Source organism: Pygoscelis adeliae, unplaced genomic scaffold, assembly GCF_000699105.1.
Source record: "Pygoscelis adeliae isolate BGI_AS28 unplaced genomic scaffold, ASM69910v1 Scaffold37, whole genome shotgun sequence".
Lineage (NCBI taxonomy): Eukaryota > Metazoa > Chordata > Aves > Sphenisciformes > Spheniscidae > Pygoscelis > Pygoscelis adeliae.
Genome location: NW_008825308.1, coordinates 1,558,964 through 1,574,351, shown reverse-complemented (window position 1 = coordinate 1,574,351; position 15,388 = coordinate 1,558,964).

The window sequence follows — 15,388 nt, the reverse complement described above, 5'->3', positions numbered from 1 at the left end:
CTCTGCTCTGGTGAGACCCCACCTGGAGTACTGTGTCCAGCTCTGGAGCCCTCAGCATAAGAAGGACACGGACCTGTTGGAGCAGGTCCAGAAGAGGGCCACGAAAATGATCAGAGGGATGCAACACCTCTCCTATGAAGAAAGGCTGAAAGAGTTGGGATTGTTCAGCCTGGAAAGGAGAAGGCTTTGGGGAGACCTTATTGCAGCCTTTCAATACTTAAAGGGGGCTTATAAGAAAGATGGGGACAAACTTTTTAGTAGGCCCTGTTGCGAAGGACAAAGGGTAATGGTTTTAAACTAAAAGAGGGTAGATATAGACTAGTTATAAGGAAGAAATTTTTTACAGTGAGGGTGATGGAGCACTGGACCAGGTTTCCCAGAGAGGTGGTGGATGCCCCGTCCCTGGAAATATTCAAGGTTAGGTTGGACAGGACTCTGAGCAACCTGGTCTAGCTGAAGATGTCCCTGCCCACAGAAGGGGGGTTGGACTAGATGACCTTTAAAGCTCCCTTCCAACCCAACTATTCTATGATTCTATGATTCTATAATCTTATGGATTAGGTGTTTTTTGGGAAATAATTACACCTAGAGATATGCTGGAGACCTTCTAAATTCCAGTCCAGGTCTTGAGTTCACACACCATCCACATCTCATCTCTATATGTGACTCAGAAAAACCTGAACTCACCTACAGCCCATAACTCTTCATTTCTGTGGAAAGAAATCTAGACATGGATCACAAACTCGAATTGTCTTCAAGAAGTGCCCAGTACGAATAATGAGAGTCCAGTGTCCCTGAGCACACTATATACCCAAGCAGATAAATGTAGATGTAGCCTCAATGTACCGGTCAATGAAAAATGGCAAAGAGAAGAGAAAGTGGGAGAAAGTCAAGAAGTTAGAAATTTACTCCTCCGGGCTAGTTCTGGCTGGGGAAAAATTGTTAGGCAATACTTGAAGACATTATTCAATTTATTTCTGCCTTCTTTTTTTTCATGTTTTTCAGAAAGTCTGAAACAGCAGCTAAAACAATGCATTGTACAAAAGAAGCTATTGAACAGAACACTTAAGAGCTTGCCAAATGCAACTTTTAGGTCTATTCTCAGTGATGCATTCAGACTGTAGACAGGCATCACATCAGTTACCGGTTTTCATATTCTTTCTTGTACATCAACTTTTCCCATTCCCTCCAAGGACTGCTAGGAATTGGGTTAGGGTTTAAGCATGGCCTTCAATTTCAAGGAAAGCATTTTTGACAAGCAGAGTAGTGAAAGATAGCATTACACTATGTCATTTCTAGAAGAAGCCTCCTCAGAGAGGAGCAAATGCAGCTGTATCACTGGTGTGGATCCTGAGCTCAGATGTACAAATGGGTAGAGGTATGCTGGTCGCACAGAGTGCCTCTGATTGACAGTGTCTGATGTTTTTGCACATTTTATTCCTTTATGATAGCACTGACAGAGACAGGCTGACTACTGTTCCAGAGCCTGCAGTGAGAAGCTGAATGAAGGAGAGGAAGAAGAGTTAAAGCTAGGAACTGGAGCTTGCAGATCACGTGGCAACAGAGAGACTTCTGTGAGAAAGAGTGAACAGATCTGTCAAACCTCAGAGATTATGGAAAGAGCCTTCCTACAAAGAAAAGAAGACAGTCCCTGCTGTGGGAACATCTCTTAACCACTAGTGATAACTAGCCACACTGCCTACCTGCTACAGTACTGAATCAATAGATCTTTCACATACAACCTACAGGACCTCTTTTAATTATTGTCTAACAGATCCTGTATGGTGCAGAATGTGCATCTGGCTGTTTGAAGACTTTTAACACCAAATGTGAGCCTGATCCCTTATTTCTTTTTAATTCCTTTTTTTTCTGCTGTATCATAGACTTCACTGTAAGGGTAGAGGGGAATCAGCAGAAAGATGGAACCATGAAGCACAAACACAATCACTCTTATTAACAAGAACAAGAAAGGCCTAATCCTGATGAATGCTCTGAATTCCTGTTTTAAGCAAAACTTTCTATGTCTTCAAGCAGTAATGTGGAACTACGCTTATGTCATGTGCAAGCAATAATTAATTCTGCATCTCTCTTTAGCCAGTGCTTTTTTCCCCTGTTAACTTCTATAAATCTATGGAAATCCCTTGTTTTTGAAAGTTCAATCCTGTAGCCCAACCTCTACCAGACAAGGCAGCCTAGACCTGTATTTCTCCAGAGCAGACCTTAGTTGCACAGATTCTGATTATTCCTAGCTTGAGGACTTCAAGAATGATGACTGCAACTTTTCTGCTGAAAAAATGAAAAGCACAAATTTTACTGCAAAGCACATCCTGAAAACAAAACAGACAAGCAAACCTCCCCTGTATTTAAAGTTCTGTGAAACTTTGAAAAGGAGGCTAGTTGGTCATGTGGGTAATTTACTGTAAGGACCTTCTACCTGGATTAGTTTCTATTGGGTGTCCTGATGTTGTCTGTACAGGGTCACCCGCAACCTACTATTGCACAAGTGGGTGTTCTCCACAGGCTGCAAGATATGCAGAAGATAGGTTGCAGAGGGCAGGCATTTCAAGGGAATCAAGGGATGTTGAACATATCAGAGATGCTGAGGGGATGACAGATTTGAAGTTTACTTCTAGGTAACAAGAATTACTTTCCTAAGAGTGATTGCCTTTTCTACTTGCAGGTGTGTATGGTCTCCACTGATGCTTCAGTTGTTAGAATAGAAGCAGCAAAATAATGTACATTGAAAGCGATATTTGGAGGTGTCCAACTCCTCAGGGCCGACTTTGAAGTTAGTTCCAGCTTCAGAATTAGATCAGGTTGCCTACTATCCTGTCCACCTGCATTTTGAATGGATGCAATCAAGGGTGGAGATTCCACAACCTCTTTGTGCAACTTTTTCCAATATTTGGCTACTATTCTCATTAAAAAAAAAAACAAACAAACAAAAAAAAAACCCAACCAAAAAAACTCCTCTTAATATCTCACTGAAATTTCCCTTGCTGGAACATGTGTCTGTTGGCTTCTGTTCTTTTGCTGTATACCTCCCATTAGGCATTTGTAAGCAGCAATAAGATCCCCCTACAACCTTCTGCTCTTAGACTGAACAAATCCATTTGTCTCAGCTTCTCACTACAGATCATAAGCTGCAGCTCCCCAGTGATCTCAGTCACTTTCTGTTGGACGTGCTCCAGTTCGCTGGTATCTTTCTAATACTGGCTAGCCCCAAACTGGACACAGTACTGCAGATGCGGTCTCACAAGAGCTACATAGAGGGGTATAACCACTTCCTCAATCTTCTGTCTAAGTTCTTGCTAATACAGCCCGGTATGCAGCTGGCCTTTGCTGCATGGGCACATGCATACTCGTGTTCAACTGGTTGCCCATCAGGACCCCCATGTTATTTTTGGCAAAACTGCTTTCTATGCAGCTGAAACCCAGCCTGTACTATTCCATGGGTTTATTCCACCTGCCTTAGGGGTCCTGCAAGTGACTGACCACCAGCTACACTTCAAAACATTGACCTCTACCCTTTGAGCCCAAGTAGTCCAGTGAGTTTTCCACCTGGTTTACAGTTTTCCACTGGAACTTACAGTCCACACATGCTGTTGCTAGCTGACAATCCATGGTTGTTAAGGAATGCTCTCTTCTCTGTGGGAAAGCACAGAATCACTTTGCTTTATTCTCTTTTATTATAGCAACCTATTTGTTCATGCTGGTTTTCTCTTGACATCCTCTGAGCTGTACTTGTCCTTGGTTGCCTAACTTTGACTACAGAAGTTGAGACTTCATAAGAAAGAAGATGTGATTATTTTTCTCTCTCATCTGTTGTCACTATATAGATAAATAACCATTTTTTCATAAAACTGGAGACACCATCTCTAGTTCTTCTTCACTGTGTGGGATGATGTTGGTGATCAGAGATTCTGTTGCATATTGAGCTGAGTGGTATGGGTTGTTCTTTAAGTGAAGAAAAAAATCAAGGATATGGGTCAGACCTACTGCCCTAGACATAAGGCAGTGGTAGTCAACTGTGGCTGTAAAATTTTTCAATTCAGTGATGAAGTGTGGTTTCTGAATGTGGCTACATTTGTGCAATCCTGTGGCTCCAACCTTGGGCAGAAAGAGATGGATCAAGAAAAATCAGTGATACTTTTGACGCATTGTAAGTAGCCTTACTGTTGGATGACAATATACTAGTCAGTGTCACTCCAAATCAGTTAAACAATTTCTTAATTTAAATCCAGGAGAGATCAGTGAATCTGTCTCGACACTTAAAGTGCTTGAGGAGCAACTGAATTTTTACAAGAAAAAAAAACCTTTGCAGGGTCATTTCCCAGTCTGCCAGGAATGGTAATCAGCTATTTTGAATGCATGTTTCATTTAGCTGAAATTCACCAAATGCATTTTTGATTCTCATTCAAGAATTTGTTCTAGGTCCATGTCTGTTTGCAGTTTCTGTGGGTTTTTTATTTTACTGGAGAGAGATCAAATGAGAATTTGCACGTAGTGTAGAAATATCCAAAGTCCCTGTGATGAGATATTTTGGAAGGGAGTATCCCTAACCTCAGAGGGACTTGTACGTGGTACGGGTTCGAGCCATGGCCTCAGGGGATATCAGGATGAACTGTATTCTTGAGTGCTGACAAAATCCAAGTAAGGCATATAATGCAGCCCAGAAATGATCCCAAGTTAGAAGGATTCACTGTGGTGTGGATTCCTTGGGTGCAGTGTATCCAAAGCCATGATCTCAGACTTCCTGGTAGAGGCCTAAGAGAGGCTTACATTTAGACAGATGATATCAGTCAGGACAGGGGGATGATGTGACTATCATGTTGCATGGACCCATTTTCAAAGTGTAGGATCTAGCTACATTCTCAGAGAAAGAGAAAAAACATAAGGCAGCAATGGGATCTCAAAGCAGCTCTCCTGTTTGTTTATGGCACACTATTTACTCCACTCATCTTTGGATTCTTTCAAAGTGGGGAACTAGAATTGGTTCCAGTTTCCTTCTCTCATGAGAATCTAGCCATTGTTCTTGAAGTGCCTGTCATGGAAGATATGAACTTGCATTTTACAAATTTGAAAGTCTCATCTCTGCCATGGAAACCCTGTAGTATTCTGGAACTATATCCATGACAGACTAAAGAGCTGGTAAACTTCCTTGCTATATGGACAGGATGTCCTCCTTGCTCTAGCTTTCATCAGAATCCAGATAACTTGCAGGTCTCTGTTGCCCATGCTGAAACATGAATTCAGAGATATTGTGGTAGGTTGTAATACTGATATGTGTGGCCTGCAAAGAATAGTGACTTTCCTTGACAAGGCAGTTTCAGTATATTTGCCTTGTTCCAGTTCGATTCATAACAGATATCTCCATAAATCTGACTCAGGATGGCATAGATGTGTTCTACAGCAGGTCTGGCTCTGATTCAGCACTAGAGGCTAGACAGCACTAACTGATGTGTTTTCATTCTAGGTACTGGCTGCTGCGACAACGCTAAAGGTCCAATGCCATAATTAGTTGCAAGAAAGCAGTGTCCCAAATCTGTATCTGAAGAAGGGTAGCAGCCACCCCCAGAAACATTCCAGAGGAGTGAATTTGAAGAATGAGTAGTGTGATTAGGAAGTGTGTGTGAAAAAGACTAGCTCTGAGGAGGCCAGTAAACTTTTAGCATAGGCACAAAACAGTGGAACCAATATAAGCATACCAATATAAACTCATAAAAACTATTTTCCTAAAAGAAAGATGAAGGTGGTTTTTGCAAGCAATCTAACTTGAAAATCTGGAGGCACTCTTGAATTTGGGGTCATGTTTTTTATGGTCAGTATGGTAATATGACTGTGCAGTGTAGAAGCTCTCCTATTGGTAAAGGAGAAGAAATACTCCAGAGCAGACTGAAATAGAATAATGACACAGTGAGAGCAATTGATTACTACTGTTTCTCTCTCTTACTTGCAAAACTGTGTGGTGTATTGTAGCTCAGAGAATTCCATTGAAATTTTGGTTGTTTTATGAGCCTTCTTGAATTTTACCAATTATAAAATGGCACATGGTTTGGAGGTGAGACATCCTACTATCAAAAGGCATAAGGAGAAGTTATGGTGTAAATTTTATACTCATGGTGGTACTGTATGCAAAAAAAATAAAATCTAATAATAGTGAGGATGAGAGGAAATGTAACGAGATGGGGACATAAGTGTGAAGATGGAAACAGTCAAAACAGGAGCTTTCATGTGCTAATATTCAGAAATCAGTGGACCCAAAAAAGCATGCTTATAGGAGACGGAAGAAAAATCTGGTCTGAATTTAGTGGTGGCCATATTTTGAGTAGGAGGGTAGACTACATGGTGCTTTCCAATCTGAATGATTCTGCAATTCTATGACTAAGTTGTGAAATTTGTACATATTCAAACAAGAGATGAAGCCCAGTTACATGGGAAATCATTAAACTGAAAGATCGAGAAATACCATAAGCAGAAAATATTCCAGAGCAAGAAGGCAAGTGACAGTAGACCGAATAGGAATTACGTGTTTTCATATTATTTGCCTGTGGGATAGAACTTTGCCTTGCCAACATCGGCCTTCTGACTTCACCAAAAAGCTCATTGCATTCCAGCAGTATGTGACCGGATTATGTAAAGATCATCACTATCTGCTTAGTCAAATGGGTAATGCAGTTGAAACACCAAGTTACATTGTTGAAGAAGGAGGCATAAAATCCATCATAGTAAAAATTTAGAAGATAAAAAAATACACATTACAGTGATGTTGGCAGTGTCAACAGATGGTATAACATTACCACCTTATGTTCTTGATACATAAAACAATGCCAAAGGAACAGCTGCCTACTGGAATAGTTGTCAAGAGAAAAAAACAGGATGAACATCTACAAATTTAGTGAAGGATTGCCTGAATGTCATTTGGAGTAGGAGATGTGTGCTGCTAAGAAAAAGAGGAATGCTTGTCCTAGAAGCATTCAAAGAATATCTGTCATCAGCGGTGAAGAATACTATTAGAGAAAGGAATACTGATCTTGTCACACTAGGAGGAAACATGTTACAGCTACAAGTCCTCTAAACAGTAGACCATTCAGTCTTTATAAGCAAAATGGATGCTGGCATAGGATCTTGCTTTAACCCCTTGCAAGGAAAATAAAGGAGCCTTGTGCCACATGGTTTTGTTATTGGATTAAAAAGGAAGAGATTAGACAAAGCCTGAAGTTGTAGCAAAGGAGTTTAAGAAATACTATTTTTCAGATCCCATTGATGGAACTAAAGATGATTTGTATGAATTAGAAGAAGAAATTCAGAATGATGAAGACATCAGAAGTGAGAAAAAAGTTGAAGATTACAAAGATAATGACAACAGGGAAATAATGAAGAGATGCGATACATAAAATTGAAAGGCAATAATAATAACAAGATATGAGAGAAGAAAATAGACTGACTTCATGGCCAGTTATTAATGAAAACTTGCTTTATATTAGTTAAAGGTAACAAATATCTAATAAAACCTTTTTGTATATAACCACTTTTTTCAGGAGTTTATAAAGTTAGTACAGTACACTGTATGTAGCGCTATACCATATCAGTGTTCTGTGTCATTAGACTGCAATGTGAAAAGTTCAATACTAGCATTTCTAAAGCCAAATTTATCATCTCATGAGATGAGGGCTCCAGGTCACGAAAAGTGTATAGCCTCCAACATTTATCCTTTAATTTTCATGAATTTCTTAGGAAATATATATATAAGCTTGACTAATAAAAATAATTATATTTCTTGTAAACTCCATGTTATTTAACCTTTGGCAGATAACTTTTTTCTGTGTAAACTAATGTACAGCCTAAACCAATGGAGACTAGAGCTCTGTGGTGCTAATACAAAACAGATAAGTGCACTGTAAAACAAACTGTGTGGCACTGTAGAAATAAGCTGTTCAAATACTATTTTTTCTTTCATATTCTCTCATTTTCTTATTTTTAAAACTGACTCCAATACCATCCAGCAATGACAGTTCAAGGGGTCTTGAGTTTGGGTTTGTTTTTTTTTTTTAATTACTGTAATTATGACCTAAATGCATGACACCCTAGATTTATCTGTTAGTTATTTGCAGGATCTTAGAATTTGTATTATTTGTTCTATAAATGAGTTTCTCAAGTCCCTTTCATGTGAATTTTCCCAGTGCTAGTTTTGAGACTCTGTATACACTTTTTTCTATCATATTCTAAATTAAATGTTTATTTGAGACACTTCATTTAAACTGTTTTGATTTGCTCCTTATTCTCAGTTGTTTCAGTTAAAAAATTAATCATGCAGTCATAGCTAGGATGTCTTCTCTGGCAGCACTGTCCTCATTTGTGCTTGAGTGTGGTGATTGGAGGGTAGATTAATTTAAAATTAAAAAGTCAAACAAGCAAATTGCAGTTTTCCAATCCACAGCAGAACCATAGTGTAATAGCTGGGTGAGACACAGAAAGAATGCTTAGGAGAAATCTTAAGCTGTAACCATTCTGGTTTATAGAAAATTTTGCTCTGTCAAGGCAGAGAATAACATTCACTGGAATGAGAAAACCTTATTTTCAGTATAGGTGATGTGAATATTTCATCTTCAGTTGCTATGAAAATAATAATATATATTTACCAAAAAAAAGAGAAAGGAAGGAAGGAAGGAAGGAAGGAAGGAAGGAAGGAAGAAAGGAAGGAAGGAAGGAAGGAAGGAAGAAAAGAAAGAAAGAAAGAAAGAAAAAGAGAGAGAGAGAGAGAGAGAAAGAAAGAAAGAAAGAAAGAAAGAAAGAAAGAAAGAAAGAAAGAAAGAAAGAAAGAAAGAAAGAAAGAAAGAAAGAAAGAAAGAAAGAAAGAAAGAAAGAAAGAAGAGAGAAAACTGTTTTGATAATGGAGACTTGCTACTTTTGTTGTAATGGTTATGGTTAGAGTTCAATGTGATCTAAACAGCCTGAGCACCTCTGGCTTCCTTGCCTTCATTTAATGTGGTTTAATTCATGTTTTGTTTTTTTTTTCTGCTGCATTAAAATCCAAGGGAGAAGAAAAAAAAAATGATTAGTTTAGAGAGCAGCTTTTGAATTGGATTAATTTGTCAGCTGTCATAATTTTCTCCTATGTTCATCTCCCCTTGGTCTAACAGCCAATCTTCCTTACTTGATTAAAACCAGCATCCCTCCAGATATTTTTTCATTTTGTTTTGTATCCTTCCCTGTGTTTATGCAGAACAACTTCTGTTTTGCTTTATTTAAATAAGGACCTGATTGTGTTCTGAGAGATGTGGGATCATGTTTTTCTATACTGATTGACCTGTCTGTAAGACAAGAACTTAGTAATGCTATCAGATATATTATCACTCCTTTAATTCAGATGGAGAAGCACATATTAAAACTACTAGCTCATTTGCTCAGAGGCATCCATGAAAAATGTGGCCAGCATTTACAAGAACTCAGTTCTATTTCTACTGTGTATTATTTCACAGACTCAAGTCAGGCATGGGATTTGGTAATGGTTAGTATTTAAATGAGTACAGACTAGATATTTGGACAGGGACCTTTGCATCTGTAGATGACAAACGTTCTTCAAGGTAGTGAAATAGATTAATTTTGGGATTCTGAATTTTGCTTTCATTCATAACTTAAAATGATTGCAGTTATATTATCTTAACTACCATAAAGCCACTATGTACATGGACAGTTTGACTTAAATATTGTCCTCTAGAGCCACACTGGTTCTATAGAGGGTTGGAGTGTCAGGGTGTCCAGTCTGTTCCCTCTGTGTGTTTCCTCAACAATTTTATCATTCCAAGTCCCCCTGACTCTAAAGAAAAAGTAAGACATACATATTGTTGGATCAACAACAGATTTAATGTTCTGCTCCAAATAGCAGTGATCATGTGAATGACTGCTCGGGAGGGACCCTGAGCAGCCCTGATCATATGATTTGCTTCACTTTATATTATCTTTTTCCTCCTTTTTAACCTCCCAAGTTCTTCAAATTAGCAACCACATGCCTCTTCCCAATGAAATAACACACAACTGTATATCCCTTCTCTATTGGCCCTTGTTCTGTTGACTTTACATCCTTATTTGCTATTTGAAGTATCATTTCTCTGCTAATTTCTCCCTCAGTCATCAGTTAATCAGTTACTAGCAGCTGTTAACTAGAAAACGTCTTATGTTTTCTGTAGTGTTCTGCTCTTTTCACATTGCTATCTTATTAGTGGTGCCATAGTCAGAGTGGATGATCTTCATATGCATTAATCTTTTCCTGTTGTTTGTAAAATCTTGAAATTTCTTCTGTTTCTACCTTGTCAATGGCACCACAGGTTGGGATTAGCCACCTGTATGGGTACACAAACTATTACACAGAGATAGTAATGCATCTTTCCTATTGTTCCCATTCCCATGCTTTGATTTTGAAACAAAAAAAAAAAAACCTGAAGAAATATTATTTTTTTAATTCCTTTTTATCAGCTCATTATCAGATCAAATTTCAACATTTATACCCATTCTGAAACTTCACTGACATAAGACCTTCATTAATGGTCCTGGAAATTATTACTGATCTTTATTTAGCTCATATTGAAGAAAATGTATGAAATGTTGTCTGGAGCTACTTAATGATCATCATTCTTTAAGTTCATGAAGACTAAATTCTCCTGGAGTGATACTTAAAAAAGCATATAAATGTCATTGTCCTTTTTCTCTTATCCCAAGAACAACACATATTTGAAGTGATCAGTCTGAAGTGTTTTTCCACAGCTGAATGCTTTTTTAAAATTCGACAGATGGTAATTTCCCTTGGATAAGAAAACCTTAATTTACCGTCATCTAATAACGGAGTAGATCTTGATTCAAACATCAGTGCATACGTGTTGTCCATAAGCTGCCCTGGTTCACTTGGAATATCAGAAGATTCCTATATCAAGGAATGGATCCAATTTGGAGATTGTGAGATAAGCAGCAACAGTTTCATAAAGGACTAACTATACCTTCTAAACCAGTAATATTCCTTAATCTGGGAGGAATATGCTGGATATTAATGTAATATAAATCTCAGTGTGCAGGAATATTCAAAGGCAGTTAGTTGTTGAAACAGTATATAATTTTATTTACAGTATAGTTTATTTTCTTGAGGGCTGATGGTCTAAGCCTGATACAAATATTGGCCATACTGATAGTGAGGAAACTGAAACTAGTGTTTTGCCAACATTTTGTCTCTGAAATTTTCTAAAGTGTGCCACCTGAATGGTGCTTCAAATGTTGGTTTGTATTCGTGCTTTTTCTGTATAATCTTAAAATTTTCAGCTGCTTAAAGTCAAGGACAAATCTTTTAGTGCAATTTTCTGAATGCACTTTAACCTGAAAGTCTTTCTGTTATTTATACCATGATTTATTAGGCGTTTGTATTATCACCTTCAAATAACTCCTTTGACCCTGTTACATGGAACCACACTGACCATTTGTCAGCAGAACTGCAGCTGTGTGCATTACTGCATTTGCTGTCTTTATTATTGAAACATATTGTTCATAGTTTACTACTAAAATAAGAGTAATAAATGAAAACATACTGTCATATATACTATTTTTAATTTCAACAGATGAAATGCTAATCTCTAGACCAGTGCATTCAAAGGAGTAAGACATTCTGAAGTTGTATTTCTTGCTGGTTGGTTTATGATGATTCACAGATCATTGATACTGAATTAAATATAGAATAAATGGACTTCTATATAATTTCTAATTGTTTGAATTGATGTTGGATCAAATCTTTACTGTAAGGATTCATAGAAAATACAGTATCTGGAAAAGGCTAGTGTATGTTTTTATATAAATGTTTCAGCGCATGTGTTATTTTTACGGACAAGAAACAGGACAAAGAGGGTGTGCTAGAACTTCAAAATGACCATATTGCTACTGCTAAACTTGCAGAGGGTTTTTTTTTTTTCCTTCATAAGTAAGATGTGACAAGTAAGTTTTTTTAAGCTGAGATTTCTTTTACATTTTAAAATAATTTAATTTTCAGACTGCATGTTCAGCATTCTCTTACAAATCAAGCCTGTCCATACTTACCAGATGTAACTATTCCTTCATCCTTAGGATAAATAGCTCTATAGCTATATTTTTACATCTCTCAACCACACATAAGACAACTTTTTTTTTTCTTATTCTGTGTTTTATTTTAGCAAAGTTATCTGAAAATTCAGATAAGTTCATACTATTTTCTACACGTTTACAAAATTGGATCCTGTTCCATGAATCTGTAGGAAAAAAGAACAAAATAAAGTTCTTCAGACTAAGTTCAGAAGAGATGTCTACCAGTCGTTTAGATTGGCAGCAGAAATGACCTAGAGTGTACTCAAACAGCTTTACCAAATGTTTTTTCACACATTCCTTATGTTGTGGTAAACCTGTTAATGCAGGTGTCATGGTTTAACCTCAGTTGGCAACTGAGTACCACACAGCCACTCGCTCACTCCCCCTGCCCACCCCGGTGGGATGGGGGAGAGAATTGGAAGAGTAGAAGTGAGAAAAACTTTTGGGTTGAGATAAAAACAGTTTAATAATTGAAATATAATAATAATAATGTAATAATAATAACAATAATACACAAAGCAAGTAATGCACAGTGCAGTTGCTCACCACCCACTGACCGATGCCCAGCCAGTCCCCGAGCAGCGGCCCCCCTGGCCAGCTTCCCCCAGTTTATGTACTGAGCATGACGTCACATGGTATGGAATGTTTCTTTGACCAGTTTGGCTGTGCCCCCTCCCAGCTTCTTGTGCACCTGCAGCCTTCTCAGTTGGTAGAGCAAGGGAAACTAAAAAGCCCTTGACTAGTGTAAGCATTACCTAGCAACAACTAAAACATCGGTGCCTTATCAATTTTGTTCTCATTCTAAATCCAAAACACAGCACTGTACCAGCTACTAGGAAGGAAATTAACTCTATCCCTGCTGAAACCAGGACAGCAGGGTACCTTTTAGAATATTTTGGAAATACACCGTAGTTTATATCATTTAATATTTCACTGTTTTCTGCAGTTTCAACAGCAGAAAGCCCCAAATCCTCAACTGAAAAAAGTCTTTTTTCGAAAGTGTTTCTTCCATGTTTCTGTAAATTATATTGTTTTGTGTCTTTGATCTATATTACACAGCACAGGCTCAAAACCTCCAGGACAGAACAAGATGCAAAAAGACCAGTACTTTTAATAGGATCAAATAAATGAAAGAGAAAGATTTAGATAAAATGTAGGAAGGTGTCAATGCTTTTGTATAAGGAACTGAACAAAGACCATATCTTTCATAAGATAAAAGACATGCAGGAATTGATATTTTGTGAACCAAAGTGCAAAACGAGTATTTGTAGATATAGCTGTAAACAAATAATTATAAATAAATGTGTAAATCACTATAATATTTCAGAAATTCATCCATAACAAAAGGTGGGAAATATTTGTGTCCAAATACTAGTTAAAATTTTCCACTTTGGTCAATTTGTCTTACGTTACACACTTACTATCTTATCAACATTCTACACTGAACTTTGAACATAATAATTGTATTTTTTTAATAAGACAAATGACTTAAAGTCATAACAAATTTTTAAAGAAACTGCTATATTTGAAAGAGTTTAGGAGATTTTTCAGATGAAAATATATTTAAATATTATGATGCAATGAATTAAGAGGATACTCTATAATATATGTGCTTATTTTCTCTCACTTGAGAAATAACAGATCTGAAAAAACTCCAATCTATTGAATATACCAAATACAATAAGTTTTTAAATTAATATGTGGTTTGTAGAAATTTTTCTTTTCCATCTGTAAGAATATATAAGCCTGCCTACTTCTTAATTATACGAAGTAATGAACAGAGTGTCATACCAGGAGCTAGATATTAGATGGCAACGTTTTTAAATATGTCCCAGCTTTTGTTTATTTCAAAGCATATTTCTGTTGTAGATATTACTTACTAAACCTTAAGTGCATTAACTCTCCATAAAATCTTCAATCTACTTATCATTTTGATATAGTTTATTTACAACAAGGATACTGCACTTTCTGGAACTTTCACTCTGTTTATAAATCATGTAATTTAAACAAAAATAAATAATTTAAATATTGAAATATACTACAATATAACATTTTGAGTCATTTCCTGGACACACAAATTATATGCTTTTGGTGAAAATCTTTCATATCTTCTGTTGTACATTACCAGAAAGGGAGAACTTAACTAAAAAAAAAAAAAAAAAATCCAGGTAAATTATTATATGTCTTCAATACAGATGTAAAGACTGTAAATGTAAGAATTATTATCTCCATATTATATGTTTCATAATCGGGTAATTTAAATTCCATATATCATTGCTGTGTCGGATAGTATTACAGGAGACCAAACTATATTCCTCCTCTGTCAGGAGGTGAATTTAAATGTTTCCATTTCCCTGATTACATATAAACACAACATTTCTTTATAATTATCATGACAATAGCACAACATACACTGAAAGGTAACACAGGTATATGTTTCGTCATAGATATGATTAAATGGATCAAATATTAAACAATTCTATCTAGTCTAAACTTCTTTATGGGGTAAGTAAGTTACATGAAGGTACCTTACAGGTTTTGCAGAATAAGTGTTTGAATATTATAGATTCTGAAGCTCAGCCAATGTGAAGGAACACTTGCTGTATCAGACCTTTTAGGGATTAGGATTAGGAGCCATTTTTTGTTCAAATTTACTTACTTATTTTGTTAGCTCCATGGTTGACCCTGGCTGGATACCAGGTGCCCATCAAAGCCACTCTATCACTCCCCTCCTCAGCTGGACAAGGGAGAGAAAATATATTGAAAGGCTTATGGGTCAAGATAAGGACAGGGAGAGATCACTCACCAATTCCCATCATGGGTAAAACACACTTGACTTGGGGAAATCAGTTTAATTTATTACCAATCAAATCAGAGTAGTGTAATAAGAAATAAAAACTAAATCTTAAAACACCTTCCCCCCACCCCTCCCTTCTTCCCAGGCTCAACTTTACTCCTAAATTCTCTAATTCCTCCCCCCCAGTGGCACAGGGGGATGGGGAATGGGGGTTGCGGTCAGTTCATGACACATTGTCTCTGCCGCTCCTTCCTCCTCAGGAGGATGACTCCTCACACTCTTCCCCTGCTCCAGCGTAGGGTCCCTCCCATGGGAGACAGTTCACGAACTTCTCCAATGTGAGTCTTTCCCATGGGCTGCAGTTCTTCATGAACTGCTCCAGCATGGGTCCCTTCCATAGGGTGCAATCCTTCAGGAACAGACTGCTCCAGCGTGGGTCCCTCACAGAGACACAAGTCCTGCCAGCAAACCTGCTCCAGTGTGGGCTCCTCT